General features: G+C 36.8%; 1 long non-coding RNA gene across 1 annotated transcript in view; it reads left to right on the top strand.

Annotated features, from left to right (window-relative positions):
- The first annotated feature begins 7,453 nt into the window (after window positions 1-7,453).
- The window catches only part of LOC132375418 (uncharacterized), a 63,829-nt gene continuing 55,700 nt past the window's right edge, over window positions 7,454-15,582 (top strand). Inside the window, exon 1 of the long non-coding RNA XR_009506005.1 lies at window positions 7,454-7,514. This is a non-coding gene — a long non-coding RNA (uncharacterized LOC132375418). The remainder of the gene's footprint in view (window positions 7,515-15,582) is intronic.

Here is a 15,582-nt window from a genome sequence, read left to right as displayed (position 1 = left end):
ATTACAGGATAAACCCAAGGAGAAACACGCCAAGACACATATTAATCAAACTGTCAAAAATTAAATATAAGGAAAACATATTAAAAGCAGCAAGGGAAAAAAAACAAATAACACACAAGGGAATCCCCATAAGGTTAACAGCTGATCTTTCAGCAGAAACTCTGCAAGCCAGAAGGGAGTGGCAGGATATACTTAAAGTGATGAAGGAGAAAAACCTACAACCAAGATTACTCTACCCAGCAAGGATCTCATTCAGATTTGATGGAGAAATTAAAACCTTTACAGACAAGCAAAAGCTGAGAGAGTTCAGCACCACCAAACCAGCTTTACAACAAATGCTAAAGGAACTTCTCTAGGCAAGAAACACAAGAGAAGGAAAACACCTACAATAACAAACCCAAAACATTTAAGAAAATGGGAATAGGAACATACATATCGATAATTACCTTGAATGTAAATGTATTAAATGCTCCCACCAAAAGACACAGGCTGGCTGAATGGATACAAAAACAAGACCCATATATATGCTGTCTACAAGAGACCCACTTCAGACCTAGAGACACATACAGACTGAAAGTGAGGGGATGGAAAAAGATATTCCATGCAAATGGAAATCAAAAGAAAGCTGGAGTAGCAATTCTCATATCAGACAAAATAGACTTTAAAATAAAGACTATTACAAGAGACAAAGAAGGACACTATATAATGATCAAGGGATCGATCCAAGAGGAAGGTATTACAATTGTAAATATTTATGCACCCAACATAGGAGCACCTCAATACATAAGGCAAATACTAACAGCCATAAAAGGGGAAATCGACAGCAACACAATCATAGTAGGGGACTTTAACACCCCACTTTCACCAATGGACAGATCATCCAAAATGAAAATAAATAAGGAAACACAAGCTTTAAATGATACATTAAACAAGATGGACTTAATTGATATTTATAGGACATTCCACCCAAAAACAACAGAATACACGTTTTTCTCAAGTGCTCATGGAACATTCTCCAGGATAGATCATATCTTGGGTCACAAATCAAGCCCTGGTAAATTTAAGAAAATTGAAATCGTATCAAGTATCTTTTCCGACCACAACGCTATGAGACTAGATATCAATTACAGGAAAAGATCTGTAAAAAATACAAACACATGGAGGCTACACAATACACTACTTAATAACGAAGTGATCACTGAAGAAATCAAAGGGGAAATCAAAAAATACCTAGAAACAAATGACAATGGAGATACGACGACCCAAATCCTATGGGACGCAGCAAAAGCAGTGCTAAGAGGGAAGTTTATAGCAATACAAGCCTACCTCAAGAAACAGGAAACATCTCGAATAAACAACCTAACCTTGCACCTAAAGCAATTAGAGAAAGAAGAACGAAAAACCCCCAAAGCCAGCAGAAGGAAAGAAATCATAAAGATTAGGTCAGAAATAAATGAAAAAGAAATGAAGGAAACAATAGCAAAAATCAATGAAACTAAAAGCTGGTTCTTTGAGAAGATAAACAAAATTGATAAACCATTAGCCAGACTCATCAAGAGAAAAAGGGAGAAGACTCAAATCAATAGAATTAGAAATGAAAAAGGATAAGTAACCACTGACACTGCAGAAATACAAACGATCATGAGAGATTACTACAAGCAACTCTATGCCAATAAAATGGACAACTTGGAAGAAATGGACAGATTCTTAGAAATGCACAAACTGCCGAGACTGAACCAGGAAGAAATAGAAAATATGAACAGACCAATCACAAGCACTGAAATTGAAACTGTGATTAAAAACCTTCCAACAAACAAAAGCCCAGGACCAGATGGCTTCACAGGCGAATTCTATCAAACATTTAGAGAAGAGCTAACACCTATCCTTCTCAAACTCTTCCAAAATATTGCAGAGGGAGGAACACTCCCAAACTCATTCTACGAGGCCACCATCACCCTGATACCAAAACCAGATAAAGATGTCACAAAGAAAGAAAACTACAGGCCAATATCACTGATGAACATAGATGCAAAAATCCTCAGCAAAATACTAGCAAACAGAATCCAACAGCACATTAAAAGGATCATACACCATGATCAAGTGGGGTTTATCCCAGGAATGCAAGGATTCTTCAACATATGCAAATAAATCAATGTGATACACCATATTAACATATTGAAGGAGAAAAACCATATGATCATCTCAATAGATGCAGAGAAAGCTTTCAACAAAATTCAACACCCATTTATGATAAAAGCCCTGCAGAAAGTAGGCATAGAGGGAACTTTCCTCAACATAATAAAGGCCATATATGACAAACCCACAGCCAACATTGTCCTCAATGGTGAAAAACTGAAACCATTTCCACTAAAATCAGGAACAAGACAAGGTTACCCACTCTCACCACTATTATTCAACATAGTTTTGGAAGTGTTAGCGACAGCAATCAGAGAAGACAAAGAAAAGGAATCCAAATCGGAAAAGAAGAAGTAAAGCTGTCACTCTTTGCAGATGACATGATACTATACATAGAGAATCCTAAAGATGCTACCAGGAAACTCCTAGAGCTAATCAATGAATTTGGTAAAGTAGCAGGATACAAAATTAATGCACAGAAATCTCTTGCATTTCTATACACTAATGACGAAAAATCTGAAAGTGAAATTAAGAAAACACTCCCGTTTACCATTGCAACAAAAAGAATAAAATATCTAGGAATAAACCTACCTAAGGAGACAAAAGACCTGTATACAGAAAATTATAAGACACTGATGAAAGAAATTAAAGATGATACAAATAGATGGAGAGATATACCATGTTCCTGGATTGGAAGAATCAACATTGTGAAAATGACTCTACTACCCAAAGCAATCTACAGATTCAATGCAATCCCTATCAAACTACCACTGGCATTTTTCACAGAACTAGAACAAAAAATTTCACAATTTGTATGGAAACACAAAAGACCCCGAATAGCCAAAGCAATCTTGAGAACGAAAAATGGAGCTGGGGGAATCAGGCTCCCTGACTTCAGACTATATTACAAAGCTTCAGTGACAATCAAGACAGTTTGGTACTGGCACAAAAACAGAAATATAGATCAATGGAACAGGATAGAAAGCCCAGAGATAAACCCACACACATATGGTCACCTTATTTTTGATAAAGGAGGCAAGCATATACAGTGGAGAAAAGACAGCCTCTTCATTAAGTGGTGCTGGGAAAATTGGACAGCTACATGTAAAAGTATGAAATTAGAACACTCCCTGACACCATGCACAAAAATAAACTCCAAATGGATTAAAGACCTAAGTGTAAGGCCAGACACTATCAAACTCTTAGAGGAAAACATAGGCAGAACACTCTATGACATACATCACAGCAAGATTCTTTTTGACCCAGCTCCCAGAGAAATGGAAATAAGAACACAAATAAACAAATGGGACCTAATGAAACTTAAAAGCTTTTGCACAGCAAAGGAAACCATAAACAAGACCAAAAGACAACCCTCAGAATGGGAGAAAATATTTGCAAATGAAGCAACTGACAAAGGGTTAATCTCCAAGATTTACAAGCAGCTCATGCAGCTCAATAACAAAAAAACGAACAACCCAATCCAAAAATGGGCAGAAGACCTAAATAGACATTTATCCAAAGAAGATATGCAGATGGCCTACAGACACATGAAAGAATGCTCAACATCATTAATCATTAGAGAAATGCAAATCAAAACTACAATGAGATATCATCTCACACCGGTCAGAATGGCCATCATCAAAAAATCTACAAACAATAAATGCTGGAGAGGGTGTGGAGGAAAGGGAACACTCTTTCACTGTTGGTGGGAATGTAAATTGACACAGCCACTATGGAGAACAGTATGGAGGTTCCTTAAAAAACTACAAATAGAACTACCATACGACCCAGCAATCCCACTATTGGGCATATACCCTGAGAAAACCATAGGTCAAAAAGAGTCATGTACCAAAATGTTCATTGCAGCTCTATTTACAATAGCCAGGACATGGAAGCAACCTAAATGTCCATCGACAGATGAATGGATAAAGAAGATGTGGCACATATATACAATGGAATATTACTCAGCCATAAAAAGAAATGAAATGGAGGTATTTGTAATGAGGTGGATGGAGTTAGAGTCTGTCATACAGAGTGAAGTAAGTCAGAAAGAGAAAAACAAATACAGTATGCTAACACATATATACGGAATCTAAGGAAAAAAAAAAAAAGGCCATGAAGAACCTAGTGGCAAGACGGGAATAAAGACACAGACCTACTAGAGAATGGACTTGAGGATATGGGGAGGGGGTGGGGTGAGATGTGACAGGGTAAGAGAGTGTCATGGACATATATACACTACCAATTGTAAAATAGATAGCTAGTGGGAAGCAGCCGCATAGCACAGGGAGATCAGTTCGGTGCTTTGTGACCACCTAGAGGGGTGGGATGGGGAGGGTGGGAGGGAGGGAGATGCAAGAGGGAAGAGAAATGGGAACATATTGTATATGTAAGCTGATTCACTTTGTTATAAAGCAGAAGCTAACACACCATTGTAAGGCAATTATACTTCAATAAAGATGTTTAAAAAAAAAAGTGCTTCAATTTAGTGGCTTTACTTAAAAATTGTTACTGGAGAAAAAAAGTTTACTGTTGACATTCATAAAGCCCTTCATTATATGGCCAGGTCACTGGCAAAAATTAATAATAATCTCGGGCCCCATTTTAAAAAGTATTATTGCACAAGATGTAGCCGTGTGCTTTTTGTAAGGTTGGGAGAGAGTTGGGGGTGGGTACTCATGGAATCATTTTTGTCTGTGCTATGAACAAAGCATAAGTCCACAGAGAGAGAAAGAACATGAAAGAGATACTCACGAATCTGGACAACCTAAAAAATATGTGGAAATGAGATAGAAACCGAAAGTGGAAGACAATGAGATGTATTAAGCTCTGTGAAAGGGAGAACAGCTTGGGTGAGGCAATGATGTAGAACACTGGTTCTAGGACTGCTGCAGGACAAGACAGTTGAATAACCTTGGACAGAGCATTCGGGAAAGATGGGAATGGAGAAACCACGCTCCTTTGGGAAGCATGTCCCAATGGCCAAGATAAGACACAAACAGCAGTTATTAGTGTGATCTACTTTACATTTTTTTGACTTACATATGAGTTTAAGATATTGGATCAAAAACTAGTTTCATCTATATTTTTCCTATAAAAGTCAGCATAATACCAAGCATTTGGACCAAGATACTCAATCATAATAGAAATGTGATGATTCAATAATGTGTAACAGCAGCCTCCCCTAGCTCTTTTTTTTCCTATCTTAATTTGTCTCTCTAAGCTCATCATTTACACATCACCTCAAAGTAACATTACCATCAATTCTAGATCACTGATGACTCATGATTATACTTGGAATACTACCCAAATTTGCAGAGTCCTACACTGTCTTTTGAACTTGCAGACTGCTTTAAATGTCTCATTGACCTGCTAACAGTAAATTCTGTCTAAATATTTATTTTTGGGTCATGGTGTGGAGATAAATATCATAGAAATATATGTAAATACATGCACATATATACACTCAGATAGAGATGAAAATATAATTATCTCATATTTTAGAAATAAAATAATATGTACTTGAAAATGTGTTTATTTTTAAAAATGATTTTGCTTTACCTATTAGTCACATCCCAGTTAAAGCCAGTGAAAGGGCACATTTAGGTTACTTTACTCTTTATTCCTATTTGTGTTATTACATGCAGGCTTGTAAAAAGTCCATAAAACATTGCCAACTACAGTTTGAGAGAATGCATGTGGTTGACTTAAGAATAAATCAGCAAACAAATAGACATAACATTGCCAGTGGACTGATTCAAGTTCAGTTGCCATTGCCTTTGTGGAGGAGTTATTGATGATTATGCATCCAATAGGAATCTGATGACAGTGGCCCCAAGCTGCATGGCATGAGTTCCAAGCTCCACTGTGAAATTTATCTACTTCTATTTCCTCTTTTTTTTGAATTTTGTAAATATAAAATCTACTTCTGGTGTTAACTTAGCATTATCCTATTACTTAATTATTTTATTACTCTGGTGGCCCTTGAAGAAAGATATCTTTGGCACATAGACTTTCTGAACATTTCCTTCATTAAGAAAAAAACCTATCCATCTGGAAATAAGGGCCCTGGTACAAATAAATCAACAGTATCTCCTTCAAGTGTGTTCTTTGCTGTCACTTGGGAAGTGCAGTCAGGCGCACAGGGAACAGAACTTTGGGGCAACTGCAGCAACCTCTCCAGCCAAGCTCCTTCACCAGGGGAACAAAACAGTTCACTGCAGCTTCAGCTTTGGTGACCTTTATACTCTGAATGCTTTACCGCTTGATTAAAAATGTGCTCATGCTTAAAGGCAGATTGCCAATGGGGTTTATACTAAGGTATAAACACGTGGAGAGATTTATTAGAGGTACTTTATGTAACCATTTTTCGGGAATATGATTTTGTTTGAGAAGTTACTAGAGGCTGGAATGACAACTGCTCTGTAACTCCCCAGTAAGTTTTCCAAATCAATTCATGTGGAAATTAAATTGCACCTGAGCAAATATTGAAGGGTGTAGCAAAAGGAAGGAATAGCTCTCATTTTGCAACCACAAATATTACAATAGCTTATGCACATATTTTAGGAAAACATTTTTTTCTTTTGTGAAATCACTTTGCATGAAATTGCAGGATCAATTTTGGTGGTGCGGATAACCTGAGTTGTTCTTTCACAACTATAGCCTCCAGGAGAATTCGGATGTAACTCCTTACAGAAAAATAAATGGGAAAAAGAGCTCATCTTATGTTTTGCCACCTAACAAACAACGTTAGTGGTATCATTTTACAACAAGATAGTAGATGGAAAAACACAACCTAGAAATTGATAAAAGCACTCCAAATCCTGCTATAAAAAAGATTATAATCATAAAACAGGGCCAATATTTAAAAATTGATAATGATAATAATAGCTCCTTGTAGAGTGTGTAATGTTCCAAGCACTGTTCAAAGAGCTATACATGGTTTCTATCACTTAATCATCACAACATTTCTATGAGTTAAGCACAGTTACCACCGCATTGCACCACTAAGGAAACTGAAGCACAGAGAGATTAGGCATCTTGTTCTGTTATACAGACATTATGGTAGAATTAGAATCCAAACTGAGACGGTCTAACTCTCAAGGCCTTTCTCAAGCCATATATGACACACCTTCCTTATATGTACTTTATAAACAAAGATGGCCCTAGTGACTGGAGAAGATCAAACCATCGATACCAGGGTTTCTATTTTGAAATAAGCTTCAAAAAGTAGGAAAGATTCCACAAAGTTCTCCCTGAGTAGCAAGACCACTCGAGTAAACTCATATCTCTCTCGCTCTCTCTTTTTTTTGCAAAGAAGACTACAGAGGGTGAAAACATGAACTTTTGGAGCCAGACACACCAGCAATAAACATTTGGTAAGTTATCTAATTTTATCTATGCATATTTTCCCATCTAGAAAACGGTGATAAAAATAGTCACCTCAGATATTTTTTTAAATCAGGACTAAAACAGATGATATTCCTCAGCTTCTTAGTACAGTGTTTGACACTTAATATACAACCAGTCAATGGCAACAGTCACTATTATTAATTAAAAACATTTGAACGAGGAGCATTAACTAGAACTGAGAGTTCCAACTTATTTGCCATTTCTTATTTTCTATTCATATATTGTTTTTCTTTTGTCTCTCTTTCTTCTTTTATCTTTCCTGTGGATATTATGAAGGGGAAAGATCTTGGAAGAGTATTTTTATAACATCAAGTTTGAACTCTTTGGGCAAAAAAAAAAAAAAGTTGTTCAGATCTACTTATAAGTAGCAATGAGGGATTAAAGAAAGGATTGAGACAAAAGTCAGTCTATGGGCAAGGAAAATGGTTTATTTGGGGATGGTGCTAAATTAAATTAATAAATTGAAAAAAATGCATGAAAAAGAGAGAGAGGACATGTCTTATACCAAGAAAGGGCATGCTTAGAAAGATTTTGACAGGGGGAAGGTGTTGTTAGCTAAACTGATAACAAGTGAAATGTCACTACTTTAGAGCCTAGATTCAAATGGCATCTGATTGCTTATGGGTAAGTGGTGGAATTTCAAAACACTGCCTTGGACCATAACTGAGAAACTGTAAAAAACCATCCCCTCCACTGATTGTGTTTTTAAACTTTTTAAAAAAAATTTTAGTCAAATTTTAATTTTCCATTGATGTCTACTAAGAATCTGTTAAGAAAATTCATCCATTTAATGGCTATCTTCCAGAGCATAGTGAAATGGCATGGTTGTGGAGTCAGAAAGACCTGGAATGTAATCCCATCTCTAACATCTCGTGGTTCGTGATTTTGGACAAGTCATTTCATGTCTCTGAGCCTAACTATGATACCTGCCCCAAAGGTTGTTGTATATCCTGTGATAATGTGCAAAGTGCTTTGCACAGCGGTGCTCAGCCTGTGGTCCCCAGCCGAGCCTCATTAGGAAACTTACTAGAAATGTAATACCTCATGCCTAACTCTGCAGGGGGAGTCCAGCAATCTGAGTTTTATCAAGCCATCAGGGGGTTCTGATGCACTCTAAAGTTTGAGAACGACTGGCCTAGCATAATTTCTGACTCATAATTGAGGTCAATAAAAGGCAAATAGGATTATTGATGTTATGTGGCAAGCTCTGGAGCTGAGGACACAGAGAGAAAAAAAATGTTTGTGTTTCTATCTAGAGGACCTCAACTGCCCAGTGTGATCAGAATACTTGAGACTATCCTTTGGTCTAAGTCCATGGATCTCAGATTTAGCTCTACTGAAACAGCTGGGAAGGCTCTACACTTTTTTCTTAATAGTGGCAAATATATATAACATAAAACTTACCATTTTAAACATTTTTTTTGGTGTACAATTCAGTGGTATTAAGTATATTCACACTGTTGTGCTACCATCGCCACCGACCATCTTCAGAGCCTTTTAATCTTGTCAAACTGGCCTTTCTTCCTCACCCCAACCCCTGGCAACCACCATTCTACTTTCTGTCTCTGTAAATTTGACTATTTTAATCACCTCACGTAAGTGGAATTACACAATATTTATCCTTTTGTGACTGGCTTACTTACGTAGCATAATATCCTCAAGGTTCATCCATGTTGTAGCATGTGTCAGAATTTCCTTAATTTCCTTTTTTTTAAAGGCTGAATAATATTCCATTGTATGTATATATCATATTTTGTTTATCCACTCATCATCTGATGGACATTTGTCTTGCTTCCATCTTTCGGCTATTGTGAATAATGCTGCCATAAACATGGGTGTACAAATATCTGAGTCCCTGCTTTCAATCCTATTCAGATTTCCCACTTTTTTCATAATTCAATCATGGAAGGTTGTGTGTTTCTAGGAATTGGTTCATTTCATCTAGCTTATCCAATTTGTTTACATATAATCGTTCATAGTACTCTCTTACAATCCTTCTTGCTTCTGTAAAATAGGTAGTAATGCACCCTTTTTTTACTTCTGATTTTGAGTCGTCTTTTTTTTCTTAGTCAATATAGCTAAAGGTTTGTCAATTTTGTTGATTTTTCTGAAAAACCACTTCTTGGTTCTGTTGATTTTCTCTGTTGTTGGGGAAGCTTTTTAAAAAGTGCCAATGCCCTATTCCAGATGTCCTGCTTTAATTTAGTGTGAGATGGGGTTTGGATATCAGTATTTTCTAAAAGCTTCCTAGGTGGTTTTAATGTGTAGCCACATTTGAGAATCACTGGTATAAGAAATTCTTGATTCTGGAGGTACTTAATGGCATTTTCATAATTCAATATTTAGGTTTATACAGGGAAATTCTTGTAGAAGATAATGTAAAATAATGCTATTATATGGAATTGGTCAGTAAAGAGTGGTAAGTTGGAATTTTAATGCTGGATTCCTCTTTTTCTTTTCAGTGATTTGGTCCCCTCATAACGAATGACTGCTTGTGTTATGATGATGTAGTTAACAAATATTCACAATAGATTAGGTATTGTATTGAATAAGTAAAGTGTACAGTTAATCCCTGAACTCAAAAGAACTGACAAGAGTCAAGAGAACCAAACGTATATTATTAAAGTTGATTGATAAAACTTTTATCTCTAATACTCCTGAGTTCACTTCCTAAGTTTACTTCCTATTACCTCCCCATTCCTAGAACTACTAAAACAAAACTTTCCAAGGAATTCCAACTTCTGTATTTCATGTAATCTAAGACACCATCCATTTTAAGATGCAATAATTTTTAATATTTTAATAAAATCTCCCCAAACAGCACTTTCAATAAAGATCATGACACAGCATCAATTGTAAAATGCATCCTAGTTTGAGACCTATTAAAATGTGGAAAAAACTAGCATCTTTCGATCAATGAAATCTGCAATTTTTCTCCTCACCTAAGCAGAGAGATAAATTGATGGGGACAAAATAACATAATGTATCTCAAGGCCCAATATATTTAATTCATTGATTTTTTTGCTGATGTGGATCGTTTATTCCAAGGGATGCTTGCATTTATATGACTAACCAAAGGATGGCTATATACCTATTTATCTGGGATAGTGGACTTTTGCTATAAGAGTCAAAGGGGACTTCCTTGGTGGTGCAGTGGTTAGGAATCCACCTGCCAATGCAGGGGACATGGGTTCGAGCCCTGGTCTGGGAAGATCCCACATGCTGCGGAGCAACTAAGCCCATGTGCCACAACTACTGAACCTGCACTCTTGAGCCCGTGAGCCACAACTACTGAGCCCACGTGCTACAGCTACTGAAGCCTGCGTGACTAGAGCCCATGCTTCACAACAAGAGAAGCCACCGCAATGTAAAGCCTGTGCACTGCAACAAAGAGTAGCCCCTGCTCGCCGCAACTAGAGAAAGCACGCGCACAGCAACGAAGACCCAATGCAGCCAAAATTAATTAATTAATTTTTTAAAAAAGTCAAAGGAGCACAAGAGATGTGTTCTTGATGTCTCTTCCAGTGCTCTTAATATAAATTCAAAACCTTAATGCCTAAATGTTTACCAGCTAAATCAAGACATGTGCTTTCAATAGAAGGGGCAGTCAGACTGTCTATTCTAGATATTTTCTCTTGCCAGGGTGTATTTGTTGTGTCCAGATTGGGATGAAGCCAGTTCATCTCAGTCCAAGTCCCCACCTCACTTATGCTGAGAAAGCAGACAAAATGAAGCATCTGGATTAGATGAAATGCTAAGACCACAAATCTAAATCTATGCCCATGATGGTGGTCCTGCAGAACCAAATGCAGTGTGAAGAACTCTCCCGTGTTATTTGGGAATTTGGCCAGGTCACAGGAGGAAATTCCGAGTGGAAGATGTGAACATTAAAATACTCCAGGAGAAATTCCAGAAGATCATGATTACCTTCGACCCAAACAAATGAAATGACTTGCCAAGTTATGTGGCAGTGCTTCCAGGTTAGAACTCAGGTCAAGTTGTCTGTGTAGAAAATAAGGACCCCCTTGGCTCATTTGCTTTTCCCCCTCACACTTTTCTCTTCCCACGTACATGTTTTGTGAAGATTCTTAAAAAGTTTCCTCATGTAATATGCCACCCTTACCCCATTATTTTCTCCTTTGAAAATGTAAAAGACTCCTTTAAATAGAATTTGCTTTGTTGAATCCAAGATAACAAAGGATTAAATTAAAGAAACAGCCAGCTGTTTTCAATAGTTAGGAGTGGAGAAGGAACAAGCTAGAAAAATTCCTGTTTTAGGCATGTTTAGCTGCTCTTAGGTTCCTCCTTCTTTATTTTATTGTCTTCTTCCCTTGGGCTGGGGCACCAGGTTATCACCCTCCACCCATGATCTTCAAATCTTATGAGGAAAAAGCAGCAGTGACTAAACTGAACTCTATTTAAGTCCTCTCAAATTATCCACCCCCCACTGTCTTCCAAACACAGACATGCAAACTCATAGTTTCATATGTAGCCTTTTAGTTTTGCTTTTCAACTTGGGGGATATAATTATTTTCAACTTCTCATTGATATAACCCTAAAAATGCATGAAAAGGGGTGAAAGTAGCTGAAAATAACAACAACCAAGAATACGAAATTGGTTCTTGGACAGACTTCTGGAACCCTGAATAGCCAAAGCAACCTTGAGAAAGAAGAACAAAGCTGGAGGCATCACTCCTGTATTACAGAGCTATAGTAAACAAAACAGTATGGAATTGGCATAAAAACAACACATAGATCAATGGACCAGAGTAGAGAGCCCAGAAAGAAGCCCACATATATATGGTCAATTAATTTATGACAAAGGAGCCAAGAATTACAATGGGGAAAGGACAATTTCCTCAATAAATTGTATTGGGAAAACTGGACAGCCACATGCAAAAGAATGAAACTGAACCTCTTGTCTTACACCATACACAAAAATGAACTCAGAATGGATTAAAGACTTGAATGTAAGAGCTGAAACCTTAAAACTCCTAGAATAAAACATAGGCAGTAAGCTCCTTGACATTAGTCTTGGCAATGATTTTTTAGATTTGATAACAAAAGCAAAGACAACAAAAACAAAAGTAAACAAGTGGGACTACGTCAAACTGAAAGCTTCTGCATGGCAAAGGAACCCATCAACAAAATGAAAAGGCAACCCCACTGAATGGGAACAAATATTTGCAAATCATGTATCTTATAAGGAGTTAATATCCAAAATGTATAAAGAACTCATACAACTCAATAGCAAAAAACAAACAATCTGATTTAAAAATGGGCAGAGGATCTGGATAGACATTTTCCAAAGAAGACATACAGGTGGCCGACAGGTACATGAAAGGATACTCTATATACTACTCATAAGGGAAATGCAAATCAAAACCACGATGAGATATCACCTCACATCTGTTAGGATGGCTATTTTCAAAAAGATAAGAAATAACAAGTATTGATGAGGATGTGGAGAAAAGGGAACACTCATGGTGCACTGTTGATGGGAATGTAAATTGGTGCAGGCACTGTGGAGAACAGTATGTGAGTTCCTCAAAAAATTAAAAGTAGAGCTACCATATGATCCAGAAATTCCACTTCTGAATATTTACCCAAAGAAAATGAAAACACTAACTCAAAAAGATAGATGCACCTCATGTTCATTACAGTACTATTTACAATAGTCAAGATATGGAAACAACCTAAGTGTCCATCAACAGATGAATGGGTAAAGAAAATACGGAGTATATATAATGGGATATTATTCGGCTATGAAAAAAAAAAAGGAAATCTTGCCATTTATGATGGACCTTAAGGGGATTATGCTAAGTGAAATAAGTTAGAGAAAGACAAAAACCATATTATGTCACGTATGTGTGGAATCTAAAAACAAATAACAAACTTATAGATACATAGACCAAATTGTTGGTTGCCGGGGGTGGGAGTGGGTGAAATATGTGAAGGGAGTCAAAAGGAGGTACACACTTTCAGGTACAAAATAAGTCATGAGGTTGTAATACACAACATGGCGACTATAGTTAATAATACTGTACTGCATATTTGAAAGTTGTTAAGAGAATGGATCTTAAAAGTTATCACAAGAAAACAAAATTCTGTAATTGTGTATGGTGATGGATGTTAACTAAACTTATTGTGATCATTTCAAAATATATACAAATATATATCATATCCTATCTCATGTCAATCTGTCACTGATTGAGAGCTTCTCTCTGGGGCTGTTAATTCCCTGGCACTTCTAGGCAAGGGAAGAATAGCTTTCTATGGATTGGGAAAAATCCCTTGGGCACAGAGATGCAGACCCTGACAGTTGGAAAGCGTCTAGAGCATGTTGGAAATACACAGTAATTTTAAAATTCTCTGGTATCGTTCATATGTCATTTCAAGTTATTTAAAGATTCAAATTACATACCACCATGTACAATTCTTGAAAAATTTACTCAGAGTATATTCTAGCTATTAATTTGATGAACTATGTTAAAATGCAAGAAAGGAGAAATAGCAGTAAACACAGAAATGTATCTAATTACCAGTGAATGTGGTAACAAATGTAAATTCAAAAGAAAAAAGTGATTTTTGAAAGAGAATATTTAATTTTTAAAAGCCAAATTAATTCAATAATGTCAGCATTCTTGGCTGTTACCAATAGATTTTATTCATCATGATCAGAAAGGGGAAGTAGAGGTGAATCAAAGTAAAATTATATTAAATTTCTCTTTTTTCATACAGAAGAATTTTAAAGTTACAATATATTTCAAATATAAATGCAATGAAAACTGTAAGCATAAAAGCAAAAAACAAAACAAAACAAAAAAACCTAGGTAATATTTAAATAAATACTGAAATAAAAGCACACTTTCCTGGACACAAGTGACAAAAATCAACTGTAGGTCGTCTTCATATTGAAATAATAGTGGAGAGTCTCGTGAGACTCAAGGGCAACAGTGCAGTGGGGCCTGAAGATTAGAACTGGAGAGCCAAACACCTTTGGAACTCACTCCTGGTCCCACCCTTGCTCCCCTCTCCATGAAGGCTTATCTCTAACTCTGCAGACTGATATTCTCTCTTTCCCTGGCCCATTTCAGAAAACGTGGCCATCGAAATCTCCTGCTTTCAATGTTACAAGTCTAAACTTTTCATGAGAGATACATCTTTTTCACTAGCTTTTTACTTTACACCTGGAAGTCTTTCAACCCAGAGCAGTGGTTTGTTTGCTACTCGATAACTAAGATCTGATAAAAATTCAATGGATTGCATTTTCCCAGGCAGATAGCATAGTGGATCATTGAAGAATCCTTAACCACTATCTCATGAGCATTGAGCAAAGAATGAAGATTCAATCTATATATAATAATTGTCTCTATAAAAGAAAACAAAACAAATGGAGAAGCAATGGCAATAACCAGGTAAAGAAGGAACCAACCCCATGCCTTCCAGATAGGGGTTCTCTAAAGAGAGCACTTAAACAAGAGCTGGAATTTAGTTACTTAAAAAGGGGCTCTGTCTCCCTCCTTCCAAAAAGTGTGGACTAAGCAAAATATCCTATGATTTGTTAGGAACTGCTAGCAAATGGCTAATAAACTGGGGAACCTCTCTCAAGATCTTTGGCAGGACTAATAATAGTGATATTAAAGATGCTAATGATAATAACAATGGCTGTAGAGATTTGAGGAAATGACATCTAAGCTGAGAGCTGAAGGATCAGAAGAATTAAGCCAGATGAAAGAGAAAAGGGAAATGTGTTCCTGCCGAAGTGAATTTGATACAGGGGTAAAGACCTAGAGGATAAAGCACAATGTATTGAACATAAATATAGAATTGAGAATTGAGGTATGGCTGAAGGACAAAGTGATAAGAAATGAGGATTCTCTTCCTGGCTTGTAGAAGGCTGGAGATTGAGAGAAAGGGAGAGAGGGAGAAGAGAGAGAAAGAGAGAGACTTGCTCGATCTCTGGTGTCTTTACTTATAAGGGCATTAATTGCATCCTGAGAGCCCCACTCTCATGACCTCATCTAACCCTAA

This window comes from Balaenoptera ricei, chromosome 11 (genome assembly GCF_028023285.1).
Source record: "Balaenoptera ricei isolate mBalRic1 chromosome 11, mBalRic1.hap2, whole genome shotgun sequence".
NCBI lineage: Eukaryota > Metazoa > Chordata > Mammalia > Artiodactyla > Balaenopteridae > Balaenoptera > Balaenoptera ricei.
This window is presented reverse-complemented; position numbering and strand designations above follow the sequence as displayed.